The sequence below is a fragment of the Nerophis lumbriciformis genome, linkage group LG20, assembly GCF_033978685.3.
Source record: "Nerophis lumbriciformis linkage group LG20, RoL_Nlum_v2.1, whole genome shotgun sequence".
In the NCBI taxonomy this organism is placed as follows: Eukaryota; Metazoa; Chordata; class Actinopteri; order Syngnathiformes; family Syngnathidae; genus Nerophis; species Nerophis lumbriciformis.
Genome location: NC_084567.2, coordinates 4,274,090 through 4,298,424, shown reverse-complemented (window position 1 = coordinate 4,298,424; position 24,335 = coordinate 4,274,090). Strand labels below are relative to the sequence as shown.

Here is a 24,335-nt window from a genome sequence, read left to right as displayed (position 1 = left end):
TAGGGGAAAATACAGATTGCTCCATATATAAGCTGCAGGCGTTTTGATGTGTAATTACCGTAGTATATAGGGGTTCCTGCTACCACGGAGGGGATTGTCGGGACAGAGATGACTGTTTGGGAACGCAAAGCGTCTCATTTATTAACAATAAATCTTTCAATCATTCAATCAAACTTTCACATCTTTGACATGGCGAACAGCATTCGTGCAGAGTACAAATAATACAACGGTGCAAAGTAATACAAAGTGCTCGCCTGTAACACGGCAGTAAAAGTGCAGTCCCGCAGCCGTTTACGTTATCAAAATAACCAGCCTACTACCGGTATATGAAAAGTCAGTCTTTAATCATTGTGTCATCGTCTTCCTCCTGCGTACTAAAACCACCGAAATCCTCTTCGTCTGTGTCGGAGAAGAACAGGTCCAAAATGGCGTCGTCAGCCACTCCCTCTCCTTTGTTCTCGCTCTCAAAACCTTCCTCTTCGTCAGTGGAATCAACGGCTCCGGCTTCGTCAGCCGTTACGCCGTCCTCTTCATCATCACGACGCAGCAGTCCAGCTTTTCGAAAGCCGTTGATGATCGTGGATGTTTTCACACTTTTCCATGCCGTCAGGATCCACTGGCAGACTTGAGCAAAAGTTGCTTTTCGCATGCGACCAGTTTTGGTGAATGATTTCCAGAGGTGTGGACTCGAGTCACATGACTTGGACTCGAGTCAGACTCGAGTCATGAATTTGATGACTTTAGACTCGACTTGACAAAATGTAAAGAGACTTGCAACTCGACTTAGACTTTAACATCAATGACTTGTGACTTCACTTGGACTTGAGCCTTTTGACTTGACATGACTTGCCACTTTCCCCAAAATCCAAATCTTAAAAAGTTATTTGGGAGCGCTCCGTATTTTTCATTTTCTTCGTCTGTGTCTCTCAGCGTGTTGTTCCTGTCAGCTGGTGTGCTGTCAGTACAACAGCCAATCAAATTAGATATACGTTATTTTCATCACGCAGCATTCATCCAATCAAATTGCAGGACAACCACTGAACAAGAGTTGTCAAACAACGTGCCAGTGATAAACAATTATGCCAAAAGTTGGTTTCGTTCGGGTATAAAAACTACGACTTGGTCAACAAAAAACGAATTGCCGTATGCAAATCACGCAGTTCGAATATTACAGACGGAGACGCAACAACTTCCAACTTCGTTCGACATTAGAAGTTGCACAAAGAAGGGTAAGTTTTGAATGTAAGATAACGTTTATTGGCTAAGTAACGTGACTTTTATTTGCTGTGTAGTTAAATCAGTGAGGCTGCAAACTCACTGCTAACGTTATAACCATAGACATCTTATAAGTAGACGCAGCATGGAGCGCTACTGCCTACTGGCGCAGACGAGGCGCGGGGCCGCCATCTTGGAGTGGTGATCCGCTCCACTCAGTGCAATTCATTTGGCAGGAGCAATGAACTGTCAGCGCATTTAATTCATCTTACCTCACTGAATACCACTGATTTTCACCCCCCTTTTTTGTCATACGTGTAGCTATGATAAAGGACACATGTTTTATTATTCATAGTTTGCTTAACAGTCATAGAATATTCTTATATGCTATAAGTGACCAGACGTCCCAGATCAAAACTGGGAATATAATCCCAGAGAAGGGGGAAAAAAACGGTAAACTATTTTTAAGTTGAAGAAACAATATGATTAGGTTATATATACATGCGTATATCCTACATAAACAATGTATGAATACATGAGATATCTATATATCTTAGGGACCTATAGACTATCTCTGTTGCTTCAGTAGCAGAGAGTTTATTCTGTCTTGACACTTTGTATTGATATTTTCTATTACATTCTTCCCTTAAATGATAATGTTTGCAGTGATTGTTTTATATGTATTATTTTATGTAAGTCGCTTTGGATAAAAGCGTCTGCCAAATACTTAAACATATATAAACACCTGAAAGTCCTCATATCAGCTAAAACCACCAATCTGTTTCACTGGATTCAGAATAAAAGCAAATTGTGTCTTACCCAACAATGTTAGTATTTGAATATTGTTACTTGAAGACTTATTCCTGGTTACAATTATACTGTTAAGAAAGTATTGTCTTATACTTTGCCTAAAATGAGAATACATCATAATCAGTGGCAGCTGGTGAATTTTGTTTTAGGTGGGGCTGAAAGTTTGTAAAGCAAACCCCTGTAGGGGCGTCATCCTCCCCCAGAAGATTTCTTTGTGATTTTCACATACAAATATTGAAGATCTTTGATCCTTCTCAACTCTGTGGTAATATTATTTTCATAAGATACAACCAATAGTACGTTAATGTTAAATCTTACTTGTGAAAAGTAATCCCCCGATTCCTATTTTCAACAGTCCGCTCATTTGAGCAGGAAAACGCTGAACACCATCTTTGTTTTCTACCTGTCAACTGTCAGTTTAGGCTGCTCGCCGGCTCCTCATCACCACTTCAAGATGGCGGCCAAATTGCTCACGTCACAGCAACCAATGCTGCGTCTACTTATAAGATGTCTATGGTTATAACGTCATTGCAAACACGGCAATCTGTTGCGTCCACTGCAGTTTGCTACCTTATTCATACTTTTTGTCAAGTGATTTTTTTTTTAAGCAGGGTTGCATGAGGTACCTACACATAACGTTACGTTAGACAATGTATCACACACAGTAACGTAACGTTAGTCAATGCATCACACACAGTAACGTAACGTTAGTCAATGTATCACACACAGTAACGTAACGTTAGTCAATGTATCACACACAGTAACATTACGTTAGTCAATGTATCACACACAGTAACGTAACGTTAGACGGTGGTCAGCAGCACCGCGTATTTTAGCCACCTACAAAAAGACAAACATAGTCAAATAAAGGTCAGTTAAAATCTATACTATATTAAGAATATGTGTACATATTGCATAGGGTCCTGACATCTAAAAAGTACAACTCTGTTCATTGTTATGTTCATATATTTGTTATGTTTTTCATGTGTACGCACACATAAACACACATACAGTATGAGATGAGATCAATGAGACAAGGTAAGAACAGGATAGAAACTGCTGTGGAACTAGTTACAATGCAATATGCCTTGGAAATACAATGTTAACACTTTTGTGCAAATAACTTGTTTTTTTCAAATGTGTTTATTCTGTAAAGGAATGAGTTACATGTTTAAAATGACTGGTTAATAGTGCTATTTTGAAGTGCAATGTCAGCACTATCTTTTTCCCTGCAATTTCAAATGCACTTGTTTTAATAAATAAATACAGCGTTTTAAAAGCATACACAATCTGTGTAAATATATTAGTCTGTGGTTAAACGACTTGAAAGGACTCGAAACTCAAAATGCAGGACTTGGGACTTGACTTGAGACTTTCCAGTCTTGACTTTGGACTTGACTCCGACTTGCCCTGTCTTGACTCGGGACTTGATTCGGACTTGAGGGCAAAGACTTGAGACTTACTTGTGACTTGCAAAGCAATGACTTGGTCCCACCTCTGATGATTTCTCACCGTTAGTCATCCATGCCTCCCACTGAACTCGTAGTGCCACTTTAAAAGCACGATTCACACTGATGTCCAGTGGCTGCAAATGCTTCGTTGTGCCCCCAGGAATCACAGCTGGAATAGAGTTTGTGCTCTTGATGGCTGCTTTCACAGAATCTGTTATATGGGCCCTCATGCTGTCCAAAACGAGCAGTGCTTTTTTTTTGCGAAAAAATCCCCCAGGTCGCTTGCCATAGCACTCATTCAGCCATTCCTTCATAACGCTTTCCATCATCCACCCTTTCTGGTTGACTTTTACGCAGATGTCTTTCGGGAATTTTTCATTTGGCATAGTAATCCGTATATAAATCACCAACGGTGGAAGCTTTAGTCCGGATGCTGTGCAGCCCAGAACCCAAGTGAAATGTGTTCTCTCATGGCCAGTTGTTCTCAGTGTGATGGACGATTCACCTTTTTTGTTAACAGTCCTTGTGAGAGGCAAGTCAAAGGACAGAGGCACTTCATCCATGTTTATTATCTCGTCCGGTCCGATGGAATATTCGTCTATCTTTCTTTGTGTGAATTCGCGGAAGTTTGTTATTTTCTCCTTGTGGTCGGGAGGGAGTTGCTGACTCAGAGTCGTCCGTGCCCTAATGGACAGTCCTTTTCGTCTCATAAATCTGAGACACCATGATGGTCCACCTCTAAAATCTTCAATATTCATTTCTTTGGCGGTTGTTTGGGCTTTCAGTCGGATCTGCACGGTGGAAACACCCCGGCCGTCTGCTCTCTGTGTGTTCACCCAGTCCCCAAGAAAGTTTTCAAGTTCCGGCCATCTGCTTTTATTACCTCTGAAGGATTGTTTTGTCTTTTTACATTGAATCAGTTCTTCATGCTGCCGTCTCCAACGTCTCACCATTGATTCATTGATGTCAAGGGTACGTGCAGCAGCTCTATTTCCTTCTTTGACAGCCAGATTGATTGCCTTTAACTTAAAAGCAGCATCATATGCACTTCTCCGTATGTTTTCCATATTGAGGGTGTTTGCATGAACACTTCATTCGCGCAACTGACGCTCTCCTACTCTTTGTTTTGCTCTCGTTACCTGGCGCCAGATGTCTGCCTCGGTCTCGCGCATCCTCGGTAGTGCGCGCCCCTGGTTACCGTAAGCCGCACCGTTGTATAAGCCGCAGGGACCAGAACGAGGGGAAAAAGTAGCGGCTTATAGTCCGGAAATTACGGTAAAAACTATTCTATGTATCAACTACCTCATTTGTCATTTCCACATATTAATCCTGTGCTAACTCAACAAACCATACAAACTGAGGTAGAAACTATTCAAGAGTGTTGAGTTACTTCCTGTCTTCTAGACATAATGTGTATTGATAGAAAAATAAAAGCTGTGCAATGTGTGAACAATTTCAACAAAGCACAAATAAAAAGTTCAAAGACTGACAGTATTGCAGTAAATCACACACTGTTCACTTTCTTTACATTTGCACAGAAGACAATCATTTTCACAGAACTATATCAGTGTGCAGTGTCTCATGCTGCATTTTAAGTGGGGTTACTGATTGCTTATTTTACTCCTGTTTTACGTTGGGTGGAGGGGGAGGAGTCACAGCCCCGCTTTACCGTGTATCTCTTGCTTGGTATACTTGCTATGCAATTTGATTGCCTAACAGAATTGGTTTTGCGACATCCAGCGGACACATTTAGAACTCATCTCACGGGCCGGATTGAACCTGTTAGGGAGGTGGGGGTTGGGTTGTGGGTGTTGGGGGTTAATTGTTCATATGTCTCTGATTTGCACATCAATCAGTCTGAGGAGTAAAAGTTGGCTCTTAGTTATGTAAACAGTTACCAAGCATCCCAAAGTCAGTTTTGATACATCTCAACTTTGCAGTGAAAAAGGGTGTAGTGCAGGTTTTTGAGCGTGCACAAACTTGACACATGAGGCCCCAGGTCCCTGGACTGAAGAAGGACTAACCAAGCACTTGAAGCATCGTCTATCTTACTGTTCAGGAAAGTTTCAGATACAGAGAAGACATGGGGTCATGAGTGGATAAGATTATGCTCCAAATAATCCAAGTTTGTAAGAATACCTCAGATATTTGTGAAAGAAGCAGTGAGGAGGTCCTGGGTAGGGTGGATGTCACCACATATGAGCAACATACCACAAACTAAACAGCTAATTGGTTATTTTCCCTTGTGTGTTCTTATGTGTTTTACTGTGTCTGCATTATGTGGGAACCATTTACAGCACACTGAACAACTAAATGGTTTTTCTCCAGTGTGTGTTCTCGTGTCGACACAAAAAACTGTTTTGATGAAAGTTTTTACCACAAACTGAACAATTAAATTGTCATAGTCCAGTGTGTGTTCTCATGTGTCAAGTCAATATTCTCTTAACAGAAAAGCTTTTGCCACAAACTGAACACTTACATGGTTTTTAATCTCGGTGTGTACTCATGTGTTTAATCAAACTGCACTTAACAGAAAAGCCTTTGCTACAAACTGAACAACTAAATGGTTTTTCACCAGTGTGTGTTCTCATGTGTTGAGTCAAATGTCTCTTAACAGAACAGCTTTTACCACAAACTGAACAATTAAATGGTTTTTCACCTGTGTGTGTTCTCATGTGTTGAGTCAAATTGCTATTTAGAGAAAAGCTGTTGCCACAAACTGAACACTTAAATGTTTTTTCACCTGTGTGTGTTCTCATGTGTTGAGTCAAATTGCTGTTTTGAGAAAAGCTGTTGCCACAAACTGAACAATTAAATGTTTTTTCACCTGTGTGTGTTCTCATGTGTTGAGTCAAATTGCTATTTTTAGAAAAGCTGTTGCCACAGACTGAACAATTAAATGGTTTTTCACCTGTGTGTGTTCTCATGTGTTGAGTCAAAGAGCTATTTTGAGAAAAGCTGTTGCCACAAACTGAACACTTAAATGGTTTTTCACCTGTGTGTGTTCTTATGTGTTCAGTCAAATGGCTCTTTTTAGTAAAACGTTGACCACAAACTGAGCAGCTCAAACATGTTTTACCTCTCTTCTTTGTAGAGCATTCAGAGTGTTTGTTGTCAGTGTGAGTCCTCATATCACCTTCACAGTCTGTGTCGCTGCTCAAAGGTTCTTCAACCTCGTCTTCAGCCTCACTATCTGATAGTGGAGCTAAGAGGTTGTCTACTTGTGGTTTCTCTTCATCATCTTCAGTCTTCACAGAGAGAATACTCAGTGGAAACTTGATGTAATCAGCTTCCTCTCGTCCTAGAAGACACTCTCCCTCCTGAGTGATGCAGAGTTCCTCCTCTTCCTTTTTAATGCAGGGTGGTTGTGGAGTCTCCTGCTTCAAAGTGGAGCTCCCCCCTAACTGAGGGGAAACTTCTTCTGGATTACCGATCAGCTGCTGGACGTCTGCAAGACACAAACAACAAAAACACACTTTCTTCTATGTACTGTATGTGTGTGTAGTAGGGTTGTACAGTATACTGCTACTAATAAAGTATCCTGGTACTAATCAATTGAAATCGGTACTACTCGGCCGTCGATTAGTTACAACTTGGTCACTTTAATTATTATTTCCACAGGGCACAACCAGACATCCACCAGTGTTTCCCACACATTAATTTATTTGTGGCGGCCCGCCACGAAAGAATTACGTCCGCCACAAATGGATTTTTCGGCTTTTGACTCGCTCGACCGCTCATAAAAGCAATGGGACTCTGTCTGTGAATGTTGCTTGTAGTTACAACTCCGGTGCAGTAGGTGGCGGTAGCCTACTATGCATTGTAACTCCGCCAATAGCACTTAATTCACCTGGTGGGCCAGAAGAAGAAGAAGAAGAAGAAGAAGAAGACGAAGACGAAGACGAAGAAGACGGACGGTCGGGATCAAAATACGAGGGTAATATAGGTTATAGGTAGATAGGTTATAGCTGCATCGCTCGTGGCTCGTCATATATTTAACGTTAATCCGCGATTTCACCGAGCGTTTCACTGACGGTGAGCAGCCTGACGCTGCTTCATTAACACCGCCGCTGTTTGACTCGGGCCGGGGGCAGACGCACGTAATAACAATCACCTGTTTTCATACCGACGAGCTAACGTGTCCAGGTTATAACCCTGTTGTCAATAAACACACGTGGAGACGGTGCTTCAGATACTACATTAATACTGAAGCTAAATTGTCCACTGTCCACTGCAGCATGTGAATGCAATGAAAAGAATAAAATCTGAGCCAACCAGCTGTTAAAATGTTGTCCAGGTTAATGTTTTGGCCATTAAAGGCCCTTCATTTCAAGATTTCAACTGTGATCGGGCTTTAAACATATGGCTGACCTGTTCAGATGGCTGTAGCTGCTACTGGTCAAATAATGTGAAATAGCATTTAATTTTACATGTATGCAATGCCATTTAAATGTAATTATAGATAATAATAATAATAATAATAAATACTGTGTAGTGTTGTAAATAGTCAACGGGAAGGATTTTAGTAAGATATTATCCATGAGCACTACACAGCCCAAAAAAAACCTAGGCAGGACAAGTAAAAATATTGGGGCAAGTAGATTTGAGTAGTCAGGCAAGTAGAAAAAAACCTTAACGTTGAACCCTGCATGTGTTGAGCTGCCGCCGCTTAAGGTTAGACGGCACTGTACATAGAGCGCTTCTGCTCGTTAGTAATAAATTCTAATGTTGGATGTTCACGACCTGTTCAGCAGCAGCAGGAGGAGGAGGAGGAGGACGTTGACTGACTGTGGCAGGACACCTCTGCCTCTGTTTCACTTCATGTTGCTGGTAAATAATATGGTTGTTGTAGTAGGCTAAAGTTAAATTAATTAGTATTCACTAATTAAAGGGGCAGAGCTTTAAGAGACATTTTAGCTTTTATATTTTATAAGATATATTTTTTGTAAGAACCACAATTAATAAATATTTCGCCACCCCCCCCCCACCACCACAAATAGATGCCTGTCCTGTGGGAAACACTGATTATCATTAAACACCTTTAACTTGTTAACAAAAACATATATTTCATAAATAAGTAAATATAAATTATATATATGAATGAGGTAGATCCCCACGACTTGATCAATTGAAAAGTAGCTCGCCTGCAGAAAAACTGTGAGCACCCCTGGTATACAGGTTTTGACCGAGGACAGCAGCATGGACATATCATATGCTATGAGTGCATTAATGTCACTGTATATTGTTTTTGCTGTCCAGTACCCAAAGGAACTGAGAAAAACTCTTATTTTCATTGAAAGATTTGTGTTGGGGATCAAGGACCACAGTGTTGTACCCATTTCAGTGAAGAGACTATACAACTGTGTCGGAAGTGGGGAGTAGTGAGTAGATGTGTTGCAGCATGGGATTTCATGCTCTATGTTCTTGTTAATGGTCAAATTCCTGCTGCTGCCCTTTGTTTGTACATATTGATAAAAAAAAAAATCCCTTAGTTAATACATATTTTGGACCAATGCATTTTGTTTGATTTTGGCATAGTGACGTCTCTAGATTTCCATTATTGTTACAATACGTAACATTTTGAGTACTTATTACATAACACTGAAAAGTATTTCAACATTATTTAAATCAATGTGAAAACTTTGTGGGATTCCCTCACTTTCTCATGATTCTGTTCCACTGTCACAATTAGTACATACAGTATGTACACTAAGGCTGCAGCTAACGATTATTTTTCTATCGATTAATCTATAGATTATTTTTTCGATTAATCGGTTAATCTATAGATTATTTTTTTCGATTAATCTATAGATTATTTTTCCTTTTACCGATTATTTTTTTATTTAAAATGAAGATGAAAAAATAAATGTAGGCCAGTTTTTTCAAAAGGCATGGCTTTTATCTACAAAAAAAAAAAGTATGGCCACTCAGTCAACATTGACAACAACATGACAAAATATTCTGTAACAATGTAAACATTTAAAACTTTTAACATTTAACCAAATTAAAAGTAGCTTATTTGCTTTTTAATGTGCAAATATAAAAGTAAACATCCAGTGCAAATCTTAATATTCTGCAATAGTATAAGCATTTCAAAAGTAAAAGTATTGCTTATTTTGCCTTAAAATGTGCAAAAATAAAGATAAACATCCAATTCAAAAAAGTGCAAAACGGAAATATTCTGTAACAACAGTGTAAACATTTCAACAAAAGTAAAACTTTTGCTTATTTTGCTTAATAACACAACAATGATAGTATGATTAAAGTGAAAGTTAATTGTTGGTTTGTACATAGTATATGTAACTGTTAATGTTGTAAAAGGTATTTGCACAACTAATTAACGTTAGCGTTAAAGAGGAGCGCGTCTTTGTAAACACTGAACAGGCACGCCAAACGCTCCTCTCAGAGCGAAACGGTGCTTTAGTTTATGAATTTACAACGCAGATACAAAAGACACATTCATGTTTTTGTGTAATGATGACAACGTATACTCACGCGGACGATTGACTAGTTGATGGTGATGGCAAGAACGCTGTCGCGTGTTTTCTTTTCAAATGTTCGTTCATAGCCGTTGTGCTGCTATGATAGGCCATTTCCGCTCGACACAGTGTGCATACAACAACATTATTAGCAGAGGTGGGTAGAGTAGCCAGAAATTGTACTCAAGTAAGAGTACTGTTACTTTAGAGATTTATTACTCAAGTAAAAGTAAGGAGTAGTCACCCAAATATTTACTTGAGTAAAAGTAAAAAGTATGTTGTGAAAAAACTACTCAAGTACTGAGTAACTGATGAGTAACATACACACACATATCATATATATATATATATATATATATATATATATATATATATATATATATATATATATATACGATGAGGTGGCGACTTGTCCAGGGTGTACCCCGCCTTCCGCCCGATTGTAGCTGAGATAGGCTCCAGCGCCCCCCGCGACCCCAAAAGGGAATAAGCTGTAGAAAATGGATGGATGGATATATATATATACACACACACATATATATATACACACACACACACACACACACACACACACACACACACATATATATATATATATATATATACACACACATATACACACACATATATATATATACACACATATACATATATATATATATACATACATTGATATACACAGTATAATTTATATTTATTTATTTTGCCGTTTTTGTTTACATGTTAAAGGTGTTTTAATAATTATACATGCATGTTTAACATATAGATTCCTTTCTTTCATGAAGACAAGAATATAAGTTGGTGTATTACCTGATTCTGATGACTTGCATTGATTGTAATCAGACAGTAGTGATGATAACGTCCACGTTTTCAAATGGAGGAGAAAAAAAGTTCCTCCTTTCTGTCTAATACCACATGAAAGTGGTTGCTTTTTGGCATCTTATTTGTCCACCTTCCATATTCGTTTTTATACACTTTACAAGAAATACATTGGCGGCAAACTCCGTAGCTTGCTAGCTTGTTTGCGCTGGCTTTCGGAGACTCTTATTTTGAAAGCGCAGGCGCGATGGAGCGGGACTTTTATTGTGAAGACAGGAACTGTGCAGTCAGTCTTTAGGCTTTTGACGGGTGTACGGTTGAAATAAAAAAGGGTCTTTTTACCTTCTCACTTTTGATTGATTGATTGATTGATTGGAACTTTTATTAGTAGATTTTACAGTACAGTGCATATTCCTTACAATTGACCACTAAATGGTAACACCCGAACACTTGTTTCAACTTGTTTAAGTCCGGTCATGTGACCCCTGGCTCTGTTTGATTGGTCCAACGTCACCAGTGACTGCATCTGATTGGTGGAACGAAGTGAAACGTCACCAGTAAGGCAGGCACTTTGAAGGTCTGTCTGACAGACCAAAACAAACAAAGCGTGCATTAACAGATCGATAAAAATTAGTAGCGAGTAGCGAGCTGAATGTAGATAAAAGTAGCGGAGTAAAAGTAGCGTTTCTTCTTAGGCCGTTTATTGAAATACTCCCACACTTTTGACGACTTTTGGCGTGCTTTTTCCCCCCTCGCTCGCACCGCTCGCATCGTCTGCTTTGCGCTCCGCCATGACGGTAGTGTGACGTAAATATGCGACGCGTCGACGCACAAAAACGCCGTCGACGTATTTACGTAACTGATTACGTCGACGCGTCGTTTCAGCCCTAATGTACACTGATTCTTCTCATTGGACCATGCATTATTTTATTGTTTGTAGATAGCTTACAATAAGGCGCAGTAAATGCAGTAAGTGCACCTTGGATTGATTGAACTAAAACTATTTTGTGTCTCTTTCTGCCATGTCACCATTGCTGGAGATTTATTTACACTAATTCACCTACTGAGGACAGCCTGATGTGTCTGGCCTGTCATGTTGCTGATTCCACTGGACCTATGCTGACTTTTGACCTGTTCTCCCCTGGGACCTACACAGCCTCTCCTGTTTTGTTGGACTATCTTTAAATAAATGTTTTTCTCATTAAAATGTTTTGAATGTTTGTTCAATGTCAACATGATAAATGACCACAATATAATATGAACTAAACTGATCTGTAGAATACAATATGGTTCTTTATAGAACCCTCAGAAGACAAGACGGTTATCGGTGAAAACCTTTGAAATGGGATGTTTTTAGAACCCCCTGTGTCAGGTCTGGATGAAACCCTTGAAACATGAAAGAGTTCTTAGTGGAACTCCCTGTGTGGGTTCTAGATGAAACCCTTGAAATACGAAAGGGTTCTTAGTGGATCTCCCTGCGTGGGTTCTAGATGAAACCCTTGAAATACAAAAGGGTTCTTAGTGGAACTCCCTGTGTGGGTTCTAGATGAAACCCTTGAAACATGAAAGGGTTCTTAGTGGAACTCCCAGCATGGGTTCTAGATGAAACCCTTGACAAACGAAAGGGTTCTTAGTGGAACTCCCTGTGTGGGTTCTAGATGAAACCCTTGAAACATGAAAGGGTTCTTCGTGGAACTCCCTGTGTGGGTTCTAGATGAAACCCTTGAAACATGAAAGGGTTCTTAGTGGAACTCCCAGCATGGGTTCTAGATGAAACCCTTGACAAACGAAAGGGTTCTTAGAGGAACTCCCTGTGTGGGTTCTAGATGAAACCCTTGAAACATGAAAGGGTTCTTAGTGGAACTCCCAGCATGGGTTTTAGATGAAACCCTTGACAAACGAAAGGGTTCTTAGTGGAACTCCCTGTGTGGGTTCTAGATTAAACCCTTGAAATACGAAAGGGTTCTTAGTGGAACTCCCTGCGTGGGTTCTAGATGAAACCCTTGAAATACAAAAGGGTTCTTAGTGGAACTCCCTGTGTGGGTTCTAGATGAAACCCTTGAAACATGAAAGGGTTCTTAGTGGAACTCCCTGCATGGGTTCTAGATGAAACCCTTGACAAACAAAAGGGTTCTTAGTGGAACTCCCTGTGTGGGTTCTAGATGAAACCCTTGAAACATGAAAGGGTTCTTAGTGGAACTCCCTGCATGGGTTCTAGATGAAACCCTTGACAAACGAAAGGGTTCTTAGTGGAACTCCCTGCGTGGGTTCTAGATGAAACCCTTGAAATACAAAAGGGTTCTTAGTGGAACTCCCTGTGTGGGTTCTAGATGAAACCCTTGAAACATGAAAGGGTTCTTAGTGGAACTCCCTGCATGGGTTTTAGATGAAACCCTTGACAAACGAAAGGGTTCTTAGTGGAACTCCCTGTGTGAGTTCTAGATGAAACCCTTGAAACATGAAAGGGTTCTTAGTGGAACTCCCTGCATGGGTTCTAGATGAAACCCTTGACAAACAAAAGGGTTCTTAGTGGAACTCCCTGCATGGGTTCTAGATGAAACCCTTGACAAACGAAAGGGTTCTTAGTGGAACTCCCTGTGTGGGTTCTAGATGAAACCCTTGAAATACGAAAGGGTTCTTAGTGGAACTCCCTGTGTGGGTTCTAGATGACACCCTTGAAATACAAAAGGGTTCTTAGTGGAACTCCCTGTGTGGGTTCTAGATGAAACTCTTGAAATACGAAAGGGTTCTTAGTGGAACTCCCTGTGTGGGTTCTAGATGAAACCCTTGAAATACAAAAGGGTTATTAGTGGAACTCCCTGTGTGGGTTCTAGATGAAACCATTGAAACATGAAAGGGTTCTTAGTGGAACTCCCTGTGTGGGTTCTAGATGAAACCCTTGAAACATGAAATGGTTCTTAGTGGAACTCTCTGCATGGGTTCTAGATGAAACCCTTGACAAACGAAAGGGTTCTTAGTGGAACTCCCTGCGTGGGTTCTAGATGAAACCCTTGACAAACAAAAGGGTTCTTAGTGGAACTACCTGTGTGGGTTCTAGAAGAAACCCTTGAAACATGAAAGGGTTCATAGTGGAACTCCCTGTGTGGGTTCTAGATGAAACCCTTGAAACATGAAAGGGTTCTTAGTGAAACTCCCTGCATGGGTTCTAGATGAAACCCTTGACAAACAAAAGGGTTCTTAGTAGAACTCCCTGTGTGGGTTCTAGATGAAACCCTTGAAACATGAAAGGGTTCGTAGTGGAACTCCCTGCATGGGTTCTAGATGAAACCCTTGACAAACGAAAGGGTTCTTAGTGGAACTCCCTGTGTGGGTTCTAGATGAAACCCTTGAAATACGAAAGGGTTCTTAGTGTAACTCCCTGCGTGGGTTCTAGATGAAACCATTGAAACATGAAAGGGTTCTTAGTGGAACTCCCTGTGTGGGTTCTAGATGAAACCATTGAAACATGAAAGGGTTCTTAGTGGAACTCCCTGTGTGGGTTCTAGATGAAACCCTTGAAATACAAAAGGGTTATTAGTGGAACTCCCTGTGTGGGTTCTAGATGAAACCATTGAAACATGAAAGGGTTCTTAGTGGAACTCCCTGTGTGGGTTCTAGATGAAACCCTTGAAACATGAAATGGTTCTTAGTGGAACTCTCTGCATGGGTTCTAGATATAACCCTTGACAAACGAAAGGGTTCTTAGTGGAACTCGCTGCGTGGGTTCTAGATGAAACCCTTGAAATAGAAAAGGGTTCTTAGTGGAACTCCCTGTGTGGGTTCTAGATGAAACCCTTGAAACATGAAAGGGTTCTTAGTGGAACTCCCTGCATGGGTTTTAGATGAAACCCTTGACAAACGAAAGGGTTCTTAGTGGAACTGCCTGTGTGGGTTCTAGATGAAACCCTTGAAATACGAAAGGGTTCTTAGTGGAACTCCCTGCGTGGGTTCTAGATGAAACCCTTGAAATACAAAAGGGTTCTTAGTGGAACTCCCTGTGTGGGTTCTAGATGAAACCCTTGAAACATGAAAGGGTTCTTAGTGGAACTCCCTGCATGGGTTCTAGATGAAACCCTTGACAAACGAAAGGGTTCTTAGTGGAACTCCCTGTGTGGGTTCTAGATGAAACCCTTGAAATACGAAAGGGTTCTTAGTGGAACTCCCTGCGTGGGTTCTAGATGAAACCCTTGAAATACAAAAGGGTTCTTAGTGGAACTCCCTGTGTGGGTTCTAGATGAAACCCTTGAAATACGAAAGGGTTCTTAGTGGAACTCCCTGCGTGGGTTCTAGATGAAACCCTTGAAACATGAAAGGGTTCTTAGTGGAACTCCCTGCATGGGTTCTAGATGAAACCCTTGACAAACGAAAGGGTTCTTAGTGGAACTCCCTGTGTGGGTTCTAGATGAAACCATTGAAATACGAAAGGGTTCTTAGTGGAACTCCCTGCGTGGGTTCTAGATGAAACCCTTGAAATACAAAAGGGTTCTTAGTGGAACTCCCTCTGTGGGTTCTAGATGAAACCCTTGAAACATGAAAGGGTTCTTAGTGGAACTCCCTGCGTGGGTTCTTTGTAGAACCTCTCATGGGGGGTTCTGGGTGGAACCTTACACACACAGTTCTAGGTATAACCCTTCATGTTGGGTTCTAGGTAGAACCCTCCAAAAGGGTTCCAGGTGGAACCTTTATAAAAAGGTTCTACCTGGAGCCAAAAAGGGTTCTCCTATGAGGACGAGCAAAAGAACCTTATATGGTTCTACTTAGCACTTGTATTTCTAAGAGTGTGAGTGATAAGCAGATCAAGCAATTAGCACTATTGCTAAGTGCTAAACAAAAAATACAAAGTATATTCCATCCAATCTCGATTAATATCACTTTTTATTTAAGTTAAGGCAGTTTTCCGGTGCAGGATACTACTGCGGTAACTTCTGACAAACATTTCCGCCATTTTTGATCGAGGTAAAAATGCTAACAGGTTCTTTGTTTACATTGTTCAACAAAGTCGGCTAATTTCTATTTGTAGGGCTTGGAATTCAAATAGCTTTTAAATGAGGGAACGCAACACACTCACCTTCATCTTCGCTTGTCAGATTGTTCTCCGTTGGTGGCGCTGATTCTCTTTCATCTTCTCTTTTAGCGGACGTCGCCATCTTAGCATAGCAGTAGTCGTCCATCTTCTATCACGTCTTCAATCTTCACTTCACATAACACGCCGTCGCTCCACACTCAAAGTCCGTTTGGTGGGCTTAAGAAAAGGCGAATAGTTGAGGTATTTGATGCTATTTTTGAATCTATAAGATCGTAAATGTGAAACTTCTCCGCTTAGTCCGCCATCTTGGACTTCCCGCTTTACCACTGTTCCATGTGTTTGCGCATGCGCCAGAAGTGTGCAACTTCCGATCGACAACTGCACTTTAAAAAATAAAATACCTTTTAAATAACTAGCGGCCCTTTTCATCTTTTCTTGCATTTCTGGCTCATAATTGAAGTGCTCCTTGTCGCGAAAACATTTTTGGTATCAAAATGCTTTGGAGATAGAAATTAAACAAAAATCGACAATGTTGTATTCTGTCTTTTAGTGGGTTCAAGCACACGGCAAGTTGTTCGACAAAGTAAGTCTTGTGAAAGTGTGAAACTAATACAATAATCAACCAGAGCTTACAATTAGTCTGACATGCAAAAAAGAAAAAACACATAGATTTCACAAACATATCAGAAGTAATCATACCTCGTTGGCCTCATAAACTCCAAGGGAATAAAGTTTATTTTCAATCCGAGACTCCATTAACGTCTTCCACATCAAACACTTGTCGTCTCATGCTGCTTCCTTAATTCCCTCACATATTAATTGTCCCCCCAACAAGGTGACCAAACCGGAAACAAAACATATATTCCCCACTCAATTGACATGGGTTTGTAACACAAATAAAGTCAACATAAACTTGCATGAATTAACCCAAGGAAATACCTTTTTAACCACATTATGTGTACAATATGAACTTATCTTTATGCATTGTATTTATTTATTCTCACCAACTATGACATTATATATCAAATATACATGTTGCTTCTGTCAGCAGCTACACTGACATTGATGTGTCTCTGACAACTGAACACATTTTTATAACTTATAACAAAATGTGTTTATACAGTAACCTGCTCACATGAGTCACATTACAGCAGGGGTGTCAAACTCATTTTAGCTCAGGGGCCGCATGGAGGAAAATCTATTTCCACATGTACCGGATGGGTAAAATCATGGAATGATAACTTAAAAATACGACTACGACAACTTCAGATTGTTTTCTTTATTTTACTTCGGCCCAAAATAGAACAAGCACATTCTGAAAAAGTACATATCACAAATAATCCTCTGGACAAAACACTTCAAGTTAGTTAAACATTTAGAGGTAAAACATGGTGCATTTTCAAAAACACCTTGAAGAACAAAATGAATTTAGACTTAATCTCAGTGTTTCTATTAAACTTTAAGTCACAACTCATCTAGGATTGAACAAAAAAACTTAATAAAGCATGAATAAAAACTATTCTATGTATCAACTACCTCCTTTGTCATTTCCACATTTTAAGTGGGGTTGCTGATTGGTTATTTTACTCCTGTTTTACATTGGGTGGAGGGGGAGGAGTCACAGCCCCGTTTTACCGTGTACCTCTTGCTTGGTATACTTGCTCGCCCTCATATAAACTATTTGCTTGCCTAACAGAATTGCTATTGCGACATCCAGTGGACACAATTAGAACAGCAGTTTCTTTCATTAAAAATGCAGCTGAATTTTACTCTTCGCACACTCATCTCGCGGGCCGGATTGAACCTGTTATGCCCGAATGTCGAGGGAGGTGGGGGTTGGGTTGTGGGTGTCGGGGGTTAATTGTTCATATGTCTCTGATTTGCACATCAATCAGTCTGAGGAGTAAAAGTTGGCACTTTGTTATGCAAACAGTTACCCAGCATCACTTATGCATCAACGTCAGTTTTGATACATGTCAACTTTGCAGTGAAAAAGGGTGTAGTGCAGGTTTTTGAGCGTGCACAAACTTGACACATGAGGCCCCAGGTCCCTGGACTGAAGAAGGAGTAACCAAGCACTTGAAGCATCATCTATCTTACTGTTCAGGAAGGTTTCAGTTACAGAGAAGACATGGGGTCATGAGTAGATAAGATTATGCTTCAACTAATCCAAGTTTGTATGAATACCTCAGATATTTGTGAAAGAAGCAGTGAGGAGGTCCTGGGTAGGGTGGATGTCACCACATATGAGCAACATACCACAAACTAAACAGCTAATTGGTTATTTTCCCTTGTGTGTTTTACTGCGGCTGCTTTATGTCTGAACTTTTTACAGCACACTGAACAACTAAATGTTTTTTCTCCTGTGTGTGTTCTCATGTGTTTAGTCAAATCGCTCTTATCAGAAAAGCTTTTGCCACAAACTGAACAACTAAATGTTTTTTCTCCTGTGTGTGTTCTCATGTGTTGAGTCAAAGAGGTACTGTGAGAAAAGCGTTTGCCACAAACTGAACAATTAAATGGTTTTTCACCTGTGTGTTCTCATGTGTTTAGTCAAACCAGGATTTCGAAAAAAGCTTTTGCCACAAACTGAGCAACTGAATGTTTTTTCTCCTGTGTGTGTTCTCATGTGTTTAGTCAAATTGCTCGTAACAGAAAAGCTTTTGCCACAAAATGAACACTCCAATGTTTTTTCACCTGTGTGTGTTCTCATGTGGTAAGTCAAATCGATATTTCGAGAAAAGCTTTTGCCACATACTGAACAACTAAATGGTTTTTCACCTGTGTGTGTTCTCATGTGTTGAGTCAAATTGCTCTTACAAGAAAAGCTTCTGCCACAAACTGAACACTTAAATGGTTTTTCACCTGTGTGTGATCTCATGTGTTGAGTCAAGTTGCTCTTACCAGAAAAGCTTTTGCCACAAACTGAACAATTAAATGGTTTTTCACCTGTGTGTGTTCTCATGTGTTGAGTCAAGTTGCTCTTACCAGAAAAGCTGTTGCCACAAACTGAACAAATAAATGGTTTTTCACCTGTGTGTGTTCTCATGTGTCGAGTCAAATTGCCCTTTATAGTAAAACTTTCAGCACAAATTGAACAGCTCAAGCATGTTTTACCTCTCTTCTTTGTAGAGCATTCAGAGTGTTTGTTGTCAGTGTGAGTCCTCATATCACCTTCACAGTCTGTATCGCTGCTCAAAGGTTCTTCAACCTCGTCTTCAGCCTCACTATCTGATAGTGGAGCTAAGAGGTTGTCTACTTGTGGTTTCTCTTCATCATCTTCAGTCTTCACAAAGATAACATTCAGTGGAAACTTGGTGTAATCAGCTTCCTCTCGTCCTAGAAGACACTCTCCCTCCTGAGTGATGCAGAGTTCCTCCTCTTCCTTTTTAATGCAGGGTGGTTGTGGAGTCTCCTGCTTCAAAGTGGAGCTCCCCCCTAACTGAGGGGGAACTTCTTCTGGATTACCGATCAGCTGCTGGACGTCTGCAAGACACAAACAACACAAACACTCTTTTTTTCTATGTACTGTATGTGTGTGTAGTAGGGTTGTACAGTATACTGCTACTAATAAAGTATTGTGGTACTAATCAATTGAAATCTGTACTATAGCACTTTTGAAAAGTACTGGTACCGTTCTTTCATCTGAATTCCGTTGTGCGGCGGTGACATGTTTTGCTGGGAGTAACACTGGGTCCATAAAGCTCCGCTCTTTGGTCGGAAGGACGAGGCTGTCGATTAGTTACAACTTGCTCACTTTATTAATTATTTCCACAGGGCACAACCGGACATCCACCATGCTATTAACACTCCTGCACATGCTACCACTACCTCTCCTTACTCGCCCACTCACTTACTCAGCCCACATACTGCCACTCTTAAAGGTGCACACACACATACACTACTCTCACAACAGCTGCTTTAAAACACGCCTCACCAAATGTGGTGATTAGTATTACCACCTTTGCCTCAGACTTAGGTCAACATTTAAATAATAAGCATTCAGATTTGCACAAGGAGTGTTAAAGGGGAACATTATCACCAGACCTATGTAAGCGTCAATATATACCTTGATGTTGCAGAAAAAAGACCATATATTTTTTTAACCGATTTCCGAACTCTAAATGGGTGAATTTTGGCGAATTAAACACCTTTCTAATATTCGCTCTCGGAGCGATGACGTCACAATGTGGCGTTACATCAGGAAGCAATCCACCATTTTCTCAAACACTGAGTCACTGAGTTTTTAATGTAGTGTAAGATGTTCCGTTGAAATAAAGCCAATAGTGAAATTTTTTTGTACCGTATTTTCCGCACCATTAGCCGCACCTAAAAACCACAAATTTACTCAAAAGCTGACAGTGCGGCTTTTAACCCGGTGCGCTTTATATATGGATAAATATTAAGATTCATTTTCATAAAGTTTCGATCTCGCAACTTAGGTAAACAGCCGCCATCTTTTTTCCCGGTAGAACAGGAAGCGCTTCTTCTTCTACGCAAGCAACCGCCCGCCCCCGGAAGAAGAAGAAGCGCGCGGATTTTCGTTTCATTTCCTTTGTGTGTTTACATCTGTAAAGACCAGACTACAAAATGGCTCCTACTAAGCGACACGCGTATAACGCAGAATTTAAACTTAAGGCAATAAGTCATGCCGAAGAACACGGAAATAGAGCAGCAGCAAGAGAATATAACATAAATGAATCAATGGTGCGTAGGTGGAGGAAGCAAGAAGATGACCTGCGCCAGGTAAAGAAGACAAAACAGAGTTTCCGAGGGAACAAAGCAAGATGGCAACTGTTGGAGGACAAACTCGAACAGTGGGTTGTTGAGCAGAGAGCAGCAAGCAGAAGTGTCAGCACCATCACTATTCGAATGAGGGCAACAACGCTAGCAAGCGAACTTCACCTGGATGATTTTAAAGGTGGTGCTTCTTGGTGTTTCCGGTTCATGAAAAGACGCAATCTCTCCATCCGCACACGGACCACTATTTCACAGCAACTGCCTAAAGACTTTCAAGAAAAGCTGGCTACTTTCCGTGCATATTGTAAAAACAAGATAGCTGAAAAAAAGATCCGGCCAGAGAACATTATCAACATGGACGAGGTTCCACTGACTTTTGATATTCCTGTGAACCGCACTGTTGATATAACGGGAGCACGTACGGTGAATATTCGCACCACAGGGAAAGAGAAGTCGTCCTTCACTGTGGTTCTAGCTTGCCATGCTAATGGCCAGAAACTTCCTCCCATGGTGATATTCAAAAGGAAGACCTTGCCAAAAGAGACCTTTCCAGCCGGCGTCATCATAAAAGCTAACTCGAAGGGATGGATGGATGAAGAAAAGATGAGCGAGTGGTTAAGGGAAGTTTACGCGAAGAGGCCGGGTGGCTTTTTTCACGCAGCTCCGTCCATGTTGATATACGACTCTATGCGCGCCCACATCACAGATGGTGTCAAAAAACAAGTGAAGCACACAAATAGAACACTCGCCGTCATTCCGGGTGGATTAACCAAAGAACTCCAACCGCTGGATATTGGTGTCAACAGGGCATTCAAATCACGACTGCGAACGGCGTGGGAACAATGGATGACAGAAGGCGAACACACCTTCACTAAGACAGGCAGACAGCGCCGGACGACATACGCCAACATTTGCCAGTGGATCGTAAATGCCTGGGCAGATATTTCGGTCACAACTGTGGTCCGAGCTTTCCGGAAGGCAGGATTCACAGAACTACTGGACAACAACAGCGACACTGACTCCGATGACTTCGACGAGACGGAACCGGCCATTTTGGATCCCACATTTGCCCAACTTTTCAATTCGGACACCGAAGACGAAGAATTCGAAGGATTTACGAATGAAGAATAACTTCAGAAAGTGAGCGCTATGTTTATTTTGTGTGTTGTGACATTAACGTTCGAGCAACATTATGTTGCTATTGCTCTACACTATTTTGAATTTTACTATGTTTGTGATTGCACATTTGCGTACATTTTGGGACAGAGTTGTTAGAACGCTGGTTTTCAATATATTATTAAAGTTTGACTGACCTATCTGACTGTTTTTTTGACATTCCCTTTAGCGCAGCGTAGGCGCGGCTTATAGTCCGGGGCGGCTTATTGGTGGACAAAGTTATGAAATATGCCATTCATTGAAGGTGCGGCTAATAATCCGGTGCGCCTTATAGTGCGGAAAATACGGTAGTTCCTTTTATTTGGAAAAGTATCTATACATTTAGTACCGGTACTAAATTATTGGTATGGGGACAACCCTAGTGTGTAGTGTTTCATGGCCATTCATTTAGTGCCTTGCCAGAATGATGGATCAATGTTTACATGACTTGTCATAGACTCAGAAAAGTTCAGCTAGAATCACAGAAAGTAGAAAACATCTGCTTCCATGGACATTAGGATACTACAAACTAACAGTGGGGAAAAAGTCAATATTGAAATACATCGCAAAACTAAAAAAGATAATATCTATCTGAAAGAAGTCTGTAGTTAAGAAGTAAAGAACTTTTTTAGATACTAAATGCAATGATCATTTTATTTACTTAGTTTTTTTACCCAATTTGTCCAATAAATAATAACTGTCATTAAGCATACATTTAAAAAGAAAAAATGTTTGTAAGTTTTCGGTGACTTTGTAAAAATGTCAGTAAAACTCCATGTCACAATATTACAATAGACTATTGTATCGTTGAGTTGAGTTGAGGTGAGTTTGAGTTTATTTCGAACATGCAAGTATACAACATGATACATCACAATCTCCAGTTTCTCTTTTCAACATGTTCGAAAAGGAGTAGGAAGAAGCAGAGCTTATTTAATCCTACCCCTTTTCTTTTACATAACAGTTGCTAAAACTTTTGTTCACTTCCTGTTCTCAATTTATTCACAATATACTCCATAAGTAATCACAATAAAATAAGTAAATAAATAATAATTGGTGAAGTAAGTTACATTTCATATGTTGAGATAAGTAAGATTATTTTGTGAGTGAAAGTATGAAAGAATGGATGAGTTAAATAAATTCAGAATGTTTATCATGGTTCTTCTTCTTTGTACTTTGTAAACACTTTAAGTTTGAAGAGTTTCTTGAAGTGGATCATATTAGTACATTGTTTGATTGCTTTGCTTAATCCATTCCATAATTTAATTCCACATACTGATACACTGAAGGTCTTAAGTGTTGTACGTCCATACAAATGTTTTAAATTACATTTCTCCCTAATGACTCAAGTACCGTGATACATAGTTTATCATGAAGTCCTTTCTAATACCTCGTCTAGGGCTGGACAATTATGGCAAAACATAATAATCACAATTATTTTGGAATCACGATAAATAACACCACTTTTTATTATTTTGAAAACGTAAAAACAGTATCACCAAAACTCAATTTTAAATATAATCTAAAAGAACAACCAGATATACATTAGTAACAAATAAATAAGACGTAAAATAACAAACATAGTAACAATAAATGAAAATTATTATAGCAAAATGAAAAACTAATCTAATTCAGGTTTTCTGTTTACATTTTTATGAATTCCTTTTCTTGAATATTCCTGTCACACCCTGGTGAAAGTTGTCTTTTTGAATTTGGGGCTTTGTTTAATTTCAGGCACATTTTTAACATAAACTATCTGTTATTAAAACATATCATACCATACCACCACCAAAGGAATTCAATACAGCTTTTTTAGAAAAACAAGAAGATAAGAACTGTAAATAAATACAAATATTTAAAGAGGCTCACATGTTTGTAACTTAGACTTAGACTTATTGTCATTCAAATTTGAACTTTACAGTATGACAAAAACACTACCAGCTATCTTATTTTACCATTAGTGTTTGAACAAAGCATACATTTTTTATTGTCTTGTTCTTTATTACCTCCAATCCTCTGCACGTTGATGTAGACATGTGGTCCAGTCTTCTCTTCACATCTCTTACTCTTCCCCAACATCTCTTCTTTCACATCATTCTTTTTATCGTTTTTGGTTGACTTTTGCATTCTTTCATCTCCTCTGATGTGAACTCCACTGCCTTCTTCAAGCTAACAATCATGGCGGCTCTTTCTTTACATTCTTCAACAAGGTCGGCTCATTTAGACTTTGAGGGCTTGAAATGGTTTTCAAATGACAAAACTTCAAGTCACTCACCTTCATCTTTCGTCTTTATCTCCGTTGGTGATTTGCTGGAAGTTGATTCTCTTTCATGTTCTCTTTTAGCGGACGTCGCCATCTTAGCATAGCAGTAGTCGTCCATCTTCTATCACGTCTTCAATCTTCACTTCACATATCGCTCCAAACTCAATGCACGTTTCGTGGCTTTGGAAAATGCGAATTGAGATATTTGTTGCTATATTTGCTGTGAATCATATGACTTTAAGATCGTGAATTCGAAGAATCTCCGAACAACCATAGCATGCGGTCTTCCTCTTTTTGCTTGGCTTCAAGTACATGTGCGCATGCGCTAGAAGTCAGCAACTTCCGTTTCCTATTCCATAGCAGTTATTTTTCAAAATAAA

At 39.9% G+C, this 24,335-nt stretch overlaps 1 protein-coding gene and 2 pseudogenes across 1 annotated transcript in view; all 3 read right to left on the bottom strand.

Annotated features, from left to right (window-relative positions):
- Positions 1-24,335, bottom strand: part of LOC140679657 (uncharacterized) — a 60,912-nt gene that overhangs the window by 7,292 nt on the left and 29,285 nt on the right. The window lies entirely within an intron of this gene.
- LOC140679643 (uncharacterized) lies at positions 335-15,921 on the bottom strand (annotated as a pseudogene).
- On the bottom strand, positions 18,066-23,771 carry LOC133619238 (uncharacterized; annotated as a pseudogene).